Source organism: Daphnia magna, linkage group LG4, assembly GCF_020631705.1.
Source record: "Daphnia magna isolate NIES linkage group LG4, ASM2063170v1.1, whole genome shotgun sequence".
Classification (NCBI taxonomy): Eukaryota; Metazoa; Arthropoda; class Branchiopoda; order Diplostraca; family Daphniidae; genus Daphnia; species Daphnia magna.
Genome location: NC_059185.1, coordinates 5,018,006 through 5,026,746, shown reverse-complemented (window position 1 = coordinate 5,026,746; position 8,741 = coordinate 5,018,006). Strand labels below are relative to the sequence as shown.

Here is an 8,741-nt window from a genome sequence, read left to right as displayed (position 1 = left end):
CTTTGCATCGTTGGCTGGGACCGTACACGGGCGTACGACAGACCACTCCTAGTAACTACGAGCTGCGGCTGGGACGAACGTTTAAAACCGAAATCGTTCATGTGGAACGAATGAAACCGTTCGTCGATTGCGTTAGCATTCCGCCGCCGGAACGAGAAGCTGCCGTTGGGAGCTCATCAGGAGTCCGTGGACCTGAACCGAGAGGAGTAAACCGGAACTCTCCGGCTGACACTCCCGCTGCACGTGATGGGCCGTCACATGCTACAGCCATCGCACCCGAAGGCGTCGGCCTTCGACGCTCGACGAGAATACTGGCACCGAGGAAAACATTCTTACTTGCTTTCCCGTTGATGTTTTTGCTTACCGTAATGTCAGGTCCGGGTCCGGTAGCTGCCAGCGAGATTGTCGCTTATCAAGGGGTGATCTTCAAGTCGGAAGGAGACTTAGCCTTTTCCGACTCGGAGTGGGTTGTAGTGACAGATTTTACGTTTGATCCAGTGGACCAAGTGGTAAAATCGTTATACAAGTGGTTACCCATTCGAGTGAATGCCATGTCCGATCACTACGACGGAGTTAAATCACAGTTTAAACAGGCATTGCAACAACATGTGAAAGAACGGGCACAAGAAGAATTGTTGAAATTGCGGAAGGTTCATCAGCGCTGGAATGAACTAAAAACAGCTGTCGGTGTGCAAGACTCCAGAGTGAAACGTGGCCTAGTGGATGGAGGAGGTCGACTTCTTAACTGGCTTTTCGGGGCGAAGAAGATCTCGAACACGTGAACGGCCGGATCAATAAGCTTTCGACCGAGACAACATCCATTGTGCATGCCCTGGAAGTTCATGCTTCTCTTATTAACGAGACGCTGTGGGAGACTAAGGCAAGTGGCGACGCCGTAGCCGAGCTACAGATTGCTTTTGCAAAAATTGAACGAGAGGCCTGGAAAATGGACAACAAAATGGACGGGGTGGTGAAAGAGATCGAAAGGCAATGGATTGCTACCACGAAAGTTGGAGATGCGTTCCGTCAAATTGGGTCCGCCGTGGGATGGATCGAAGAGGTGTTGGATAACTTTGCCGTTGGATTGGCTGTTATGGCTATGGAACGTCTACCAGCTACCCTTTTTCCCCCGCTGCAAGTTCAAGCCGCCCTGAAAGAAATTAAATCTGTGCTGCCGTCAGGATGGTCCTTGAGTCCATCCATCCAGAAGGGCGATGTCTGGAAAGTGTACACTGAAGCTAAAGTAGTCATGGCTGCGGTTTATAATGGTCTTAGAATTTTTATTCATTTACCTGTTTTTGAGTTTCCATTTCGTTTTACACTCTATAAAGTAATCAGTTTGCCGCGCCCTATAGACAATGCCACACATGGTGCACAATTTTATCCTCTTCCACCATTTCTTGCCGTAGCAACTGATAGACAAGCCTTTGTAGAGTTATCAGCAGACGATGCATTTCGTTGTTTAATGTCACCGGCTTTAATTTGTCCGATAAGTAGCGCTATTAATCGGAAACACAGGGAACCCGGATGTGCAATGTCTTTGTTTGTTAAGGACGAGGCCCGTAGTCGCACCCAGTGCATGACTCATGTTTCACCTTGGCTTGGCCAACAAACTGTATATCTAGGCCATAGGAGGTGGGGTTATTCAACTACTGAAGATACAACAATAACAATAACTTGCCCGCAAAGTCGTGAAAAGGTTAACACTTTAATTAGAAGAAAACCTTTTGATGTCTTTGAAGTTCCAATGTCATGTACCGCACACCTGGATAATTAGATTTTTCAGGCAAGCTTCAAGAAGAATGTCAAGTATACACTGAACAACGCGTCACTGCCGTAACTCACTCAGCTTGAAAAAGTAGGGCAAGTTTTGAAAGCGCCCGAGGCTAGTGAGACTATACTAGAAAGGGAGGGGGGACAAGAATTCAGAAGAGCCAGCCGATACTGACGCGCCGTGCGATGTTTCAAGGTCGCGTAGCCCTCATGGGGGAACATCTGCGTATCATTGAGGAAGAAGAAAAAGCTAGACGGGGCGCGGGGCAACCCGAAACAGTTCGGTACCCGTTTAATTGGTAGCAGTTATAGCGATTTTATTCTTTGGTTTGGGAGCAAGTCTGTTCGTTTATTTGCGTCAAACCGGGGCAACCATAAAAGCCTTGACTCAACGCATAGTCGAATTGGAAGGTCGATTGACTACTCATGAGGCCGAGGTGGAAGAGCGTTTATAACCGTTACCCGACCCATTGTATTTGTTTTTGTTTTTCTCTCTCTCTCTCCCCTTTTCTGTTAGGAATTATTCGAATTGCTGAAATTATTTTGGTGTTTCTTGTGTAAATTTTCTTTTTCTTCTCAATAGCTATTTGTAGCTGTTATTTTGTTTCATGCTTGTTTTATTGGTAATTTTTTTTTTTTAATGTTTTGCATTAATGTCCATTGGTTCGAAAAGTAACCCTTCTAGCATTTGTTGTGACATTTGTTTACATTGAATTTTGCATTCTTTGTTTTCATTAACTTTTGGCTAAAAAAAAAATTTTTTTCCTGCACTGATTTTTTTGGTTTTTTTTTGGCCGAAAATTGCTCGTGTCTCTTATGTTTTGGGGTATATGTTCATTTTTCTCCTTGTTCTTCGTCGTCAAAGTGCGATCGGGACGAGTCGCAGGCTGAAGGGGGGGATGTAGCGTTCACGCATCGTTGTAAGAGAACTCTCGCCATCCGTTATAACTGTAACGGATAGACAAATGACCGACGGAAGTGTCATTCGAGTGTCATCCGATTGCTGATGCATTGGATTCACCGACTGACCCTTTCCCACGCCTGTAAGACTATAAATGGGACTGTAGTGTAGACCTTCGGGGCCAGTATTTAGATAGAACCGTTATGTTTACTTTGTGTAGTGTTTGAGTGTTGAAGAGATAGAATACACCGATATTGATTCACCGAACCCATCGGCGATAACTCGTTACAATATTTCTAAAATTGAAAAAATGATTGCTGCAGTGAATAAAACATGAGTATATCAAAGGTTATCAAAATTTATCATATTCTTCTCATCAGGGCAAAGGAGATGACGTTTGTGGCTCTTCAGCATGGAAGGCGGCCCGAGGGGATTCGTCCAGCAAAAGAAATATAGACATCACTGGGCTTGAAATGATGAGCTGTACTCATGGTAAGGTAGTTTATTCCGCCAATTTATTCAGGGCGAAACCTTAAAAACATACACATCTCCAACACTTGAAAGCTTACGAGAAGGGAACAAAATTTTTTGGCAACGACGTCATTTTCAAATATTGGCCATTTGCCGTTAAAGTAGGAAATCTGTTTGCTGATTCCAATCCGGAATACAAGAAACTTACTCAGGACATGGTGCCTTTTCTTTCACGTTTCCATGGCCTAGGCCATTCCTGGGCTTGTAGAGTAAACACAGTTTACTTCTGTTGACCAAACTAATTCAGTTTATAAATAATTTTTTTCATAGGTTCTGTACAATGGACACTGAGAAAAAGATGGGGCGGATATAGTGGGTGAAGAACACGAGCAAGTTTTTTCCAGCATGGCCCGTCTAGGTTCAACGACAAAACATCAGAGCAGAGCTAGTAGATTTCTTGTGTTCTGCTATCAATTTCGAAAAATCTGTCGTTCAATATTTGTTGTATAGGTAGGAAAGACGACATTTCAACCGCTATTCTTTACTTCAACCTCGATAAACAGAAAAGAATGATTCCTTCTCTTTGTTTATGACTGAGCAGAGTAAGACAAATATGGTTGTTATTCTCAAAAAGTAAATCAAGTAACCTTAGATTTATCATTAAGGCCAGGTGCAGAACACTTCTATACGGGAAAAAACTACAAAGCATGCTGGATCATCGTGGATTAAAGAAAGAAGATCTCCCCCTGGTACTTCAGCGATTAAAAAACAGGCCATATTGGTTAACAGTAAGCGTCTTACTGTCGACTGGGACATAGAAATTCTACAAAAGGAACTTGAAGGTGAATACCACATGATTAAAGTGCTTCACACACGCAACGCTACATTTTTTGGTAAATTTTTAAAATAATCTTTAAGCTAAAAAAGAATTTAGCATATACCTCGTATTGCATCCGCTTACCGACATTAGATACATGTAAGGCGCGAACAGCCAACAGAAAAATTATGTCCAAAAAGAAGAAAAGAGAAGATACGATCGTTGAACTGCTAAACGGAAAGGGTATAAAGGTGTCCAAGGAAAATCTGAATATCGGTTTCTTTCCTTGGCATGACACCACGAAATGTAAGTTTTCTATTCTACCTTGTTTAAATTTTGTAACCCCTTCAAAACATTTTTTTTTAGTATCTCTTGGTGAAGACTATGAACTTATGGACTCCTGGATGTTATCTCTCCGCTATTAGGAAGCTATTGTCCAAGCTAAAAAAGAAATGGGTGAATTTATTCAATCACTCACCTCGCCATGTTTTGATCTTCAGAGTGATATCAGGAACTACGTAAGTAAATCTATTTATTATGTACACCCTATAATGGTATTACCGATCTTATCTTCAGAAATTATGCTGGTTACGCTTCTCAACTATAGCCGTTCAATATTGGCAACTAAAGAAATTGCCCGAATTCGTAAACCCATGGAAAAAGGAGTGAATCAATTCACGGTTTCAGAGTAAAAATCGGGGCAAGCGGGTAAACCGAGCTATTATCGGGGTTGTTATCGGATAGATCGGGTAAAACAGTCAATCTATAATGTTTTTTGCATTGATGAATCGATTGATTGCAATCCAATTGATTGCAAACCCTAATTGAATCTGGGGAGAAGAATTTTCCACCCTGAGCCACGCCTCGATGGCCCGAGATGAGAAACCCGATTTGCAAAAAAGTGCCCCGATTGGCTCGAGGCCGATCCTTAAATGAAACAATTGAAAATCTTCTTGGCTGTTGGAAGGAGGTCCGTAGAATATAATTTTCGCACATCCATTGCACTTCCAAGGTGACTAGCCGACGGACATCCCTGGAACTACCCATTGAGTACATAGATATCTAACAGATGTTCGGCCATGATTCGGACATCCGACGGCAGAAATGTGCTATATGGGGAATGACCCACTTTCTACTTTTATTACTCTAACGGTAAAGTCAGCCTTCTTCCACCGACCATATATTTTTGAACATGCCTGACCTAGTTTGACTTTAAATTCGACTCTCTGTGTTGCCGTATTAAAGACGGACAAATTTCACTAGCAGTCAGTCGAGTAACCGGTCGACCAGCGAGACAGTCAGTGAGTCAGTCTTTCCCGATTCCTCCCTCCGTCTGTTACCTTTTCCCATTTGTTTTTGCCGCTGTGTTTTGTAATGTAATTGGTGTCAAATTTAAATAAACATCTTCATTCCCCAATTGATTCAATGTTTCTCCCGGTAGCTGCTGTCTACGTTAGTGCATAAATACTTGTATGTGTCCCTTACTGCCGCCCTAGTCTAGTTTTAACTGTTTGTTAGTACTGTGTGTGTGTTAGCGCACCGACAGTGAATACAATCTATCTTAATCGCTACTTGAGTCTCAGCATTATTCCTCCGTGCTACATGGTGGAGAAAAAGAACTTGTGGTAAGTCTTTGCGCTTTTTCATTCCTTTGTGCTCTAGTTGTGCGGAGGCGGGGGCTGTTAGGGGCTCCTGAGAGTCGTCGACCTAACCGGTCTGAGCGCCTTAAACTGTTTAGGTACGAAGCCACAGCACCGACCGTGTGACGGGCGATTAGGGTGCGATAGCGCGGGCACGGCCATAAGAATTTATGGGGAGGTAGGTGGGACCTAGTGGTGATTAAGGGGGCGTAAAGGCGGACATTGTTTCGCTGCAAGGCGATAGATGATAGGGGTTCGTCGGAAAGCGACAGATGGTCGTGGGTGAAGATCTAGGGATCGTGGGTAGACGGAGTGTCATCCGTCAAATAACGACGGTCGATCGTTGGTGGGGGAGTAGGAGTTTCGTGCAGAAGGCGGTAGATGAGTGGGGGGTGACAGCGCCTTCGAGACGAATTTGGACGATTTGCGCTAAGGAGTGATCAGGCAATCGTAGGCGGTGCCAGCGGAACCCTCAGTCGTTTGGACGACGTTGTAGGGGAGCCGGGAGGATTATCCGAGAGAGAAGAGCGTTCAAGGGTTTTAGCAAGAGAAAGTAATTTGGGACAACACCAGGCCAGTATTAGCGAGGAAGAAACTGTAGCGTGGGGTGACGGCAAGGACAGCTCCGAATCGGAAAGCATTGAAGGGGGTTTAGAGTGGGATTTTGAGGCTTTTCGGTGCAGATCCTCGGTGGTAAGCGCTCGATTGCTATGCAGCAGGATCACGAGAAATTCTGTTGCAGCCGGGGTAGTCGCACCCCTTAATACCGTAGGGATGGCGACCCAAATTAAATTCCAGACTTCCCCTACATTCACCGGGTGGGATGGGGAAGACGTAGAATGTTGGATCCATCGCTACGAGAAGGTGGGGAGATACAACCGGTGGGGTGAAAACGAGCTAAGGGACCACATCGAGCTGTCGTTAGAAGGGACTGAGGGTAAATGGTATGCATGCATAGAGGCATCAGGCAACCTTCCCGCTGCGTGGTCAGACGCACAAGGGCTCCCGGTGGTCGCAGGAGTAAAACCAGCGCTGTTGACACAGTTTACGCCCGTAAACTATGTGCAACATAACGAGGTTAAACTGCGTGGGAGGAAGCAGGGAATTGAAGAATCGACCCTAGAATACTACTACGACGTGCTCGATCTATGCTGTAGGGTAGACCCGCGTATGGCTGAGGCCGCGAAGCTAGCACACCTCGGGCAGGGTTTGCGTCCTAGTGTCCTAGAAAAACAATGGAGTTTAAAGCCCACAAACTGCAATGAGTTTCTCCAAAAGGTAAAGCGCTTCCGATCAAGGGAAGCAAGACGAGTGGGCGCTGGGAGCTATGGGAAGGGAGAAAAGACCCAAGCATAGCCCAGCGGGGCAGCAAGATGCGTCTGAGCTACAAGGGTGAGAAAATCGAGAAGATATTTAAAGAATTCATGCAGAAAAGAGATAATTTTAACCAAGGAAGAAACATTAATAGAGGGAGAGATCCAAAGGCCACGCCTAATTGGACACCCGATGGTAAGGCCATTTGTTTCAGGTGCAGGCAGCCGGGGCAGCTTTACGGGAAAATGCGAGGCAGTAATCACATCCAGTGAACGCATGAAAGCCAAAAATAGCTTCAGACAATGGGGATCCTAATTTTGCACTGATGGCAGTAACATTAATGTACCGCAAAGTATTTTTGCTGATCAAACCAACTTCCAGATACAAAATTATTCCGCTTCTGATCTTGGACATGTTTCCAATTGCGATTGCTAGTACGTCAGTGTCCGATGTTTTGATGACGACGTTTGCCGGGGTCGAAATGAGGCCAAGATGGCCAATAATTCTCGTGTCTGCTTCTTCGTGATTACAAAAAAGACTGGGTTCTTCTGTTCTTCTGATTTTTCCCTCCACGACGATGAATGAATAGCAAGATGACTCAAACGTTACATTCAACGTCCTATCGGCAATCATGTGCGACAGTGAGTCATCTTGAAACACCTCGATGAAATACTTTGATAATTCCCTTTTGAAACAAAATAAGTCAGTTTCAATCTGTAAACATTATGGTCATAATGAAATACTTGTCGAGGAACTCGCAGCGTCAGCATTAATAGTTTGCTCCAAGGAAATATCAACAGGTGACCGAGAGAATGATTTTTTAGTTCTCCTAATGGAAATAGCTCCGGAATCGAAAAGCTCAGTTATGCCTGGATGGCTTGCTTCCATGTTAAGGAGGTTGTCGTGCTACTTCGTTAACCAACGTGCATAGTTTTGGTGGTTGAAAGCGAAGAAAAAACTAGCGTACTGGGTGTAAGATTTTAGTTCAGCCCGTGACTGAACTTACCTTAGTAAAGAGAAAATGTGAAGATGAAATAAAGAACACACGGGAGCACTGGCTGCTGTCTTGACGGTGTGAGGTATATTCTGTAACTGACTGCCCCTTGCCCTGTACATTTTCCGGCCGGTAGGCCGAGGGGCGGGGCTACACAAAATAAATTGTAAAATGTTGGCCTCCTAGCGAGGGCCACCCAAATCATATGCAATAAAACGTGATGGAAGTCGCGTCCGTCTTCCAGCTCGTGTTGTCGGATGTTGGGAACGAGATATATTCCCAACACACTCCCCACCAGAGCCGGTGGTCCACGGCTCTTCCTGCTCGACTGGATCTGCGGCGGCCACAGGTGGAGTTGCTTCTTCTGGTTCCAATTCCGGCTCTTGCGTAGCCGGAATTTCGACGTCGTCCGGCTGATCCTCACGTAGCTCTAAGGGGTGTAACGATTGAATGGCACGGTTGATAAGGTTCCGGTTCGGCGTCTTGACCATAACCGAACGGATCAACCCGTCTCTGCTAGTGATTAGCTCCTTCACCACTCCTATCGTCCACATAAGGCGTTTGGTGTTGTCATCATGAATGATGACAACTTCTCCTACCCGGATCTTGCGGCCGGGTCCTCCTTTACATAGGTACTTGTCGATTTGGAGAAAGTAGTCCGTCACAAATCGTTCGCAGATATCGCTGACATATTCCCTACGTTGACGATCCATTTCCAGCAGTTTCAAATTGGTTGCGTCGGGAGCCATGAGGTTTTCGGCTGGGTCCGGGAGCGGGTCGTCGCTCCCTTCTGCCACGTAGGTGAGTGGCCGCGCATTCACCACGCTCTCG

At 45.3% G+C, this 8,741-nt stretch overlaps 1 long non-coding RNA gene and 1 pseudogene across 2 annotated transcripts; one reads left to right on the top strand and one right to left on the bottom strand.

Annotated features, from left to right (window-relative positions):
• Positions 1-814: 814 nt before the first annotated feature.
• Positions 815-1,558, bottom strand: LOC123471308. 2 transcript variants are annotated; one of them, XR_006645775.1, is made up of 3 exons: positions 1,293-1,558; positions 1,003-1,232; positions 815-939 (listed from the first exon to the last, which is right to left on the bottom strand). It is a non-coding gene; the product is annotated as an uncharacterized LOC123471308 (long non-coding RNA). The 2 variants fall into 2 exon arrangements; XR_006645776.1 differs by having other exon boundaries at positions 1,003-1,238; positions 1,293-1,335.
• Positions 1,559-2,984: 1,426 nt separating this feature from the next.
• Positions 2,985-4,055, top strand: LOC123471083 (annotated as a pseudogene).
• The last annotated feature ends 4,686 nt before the right edge of the window (positions 4,056-8,741 follow it).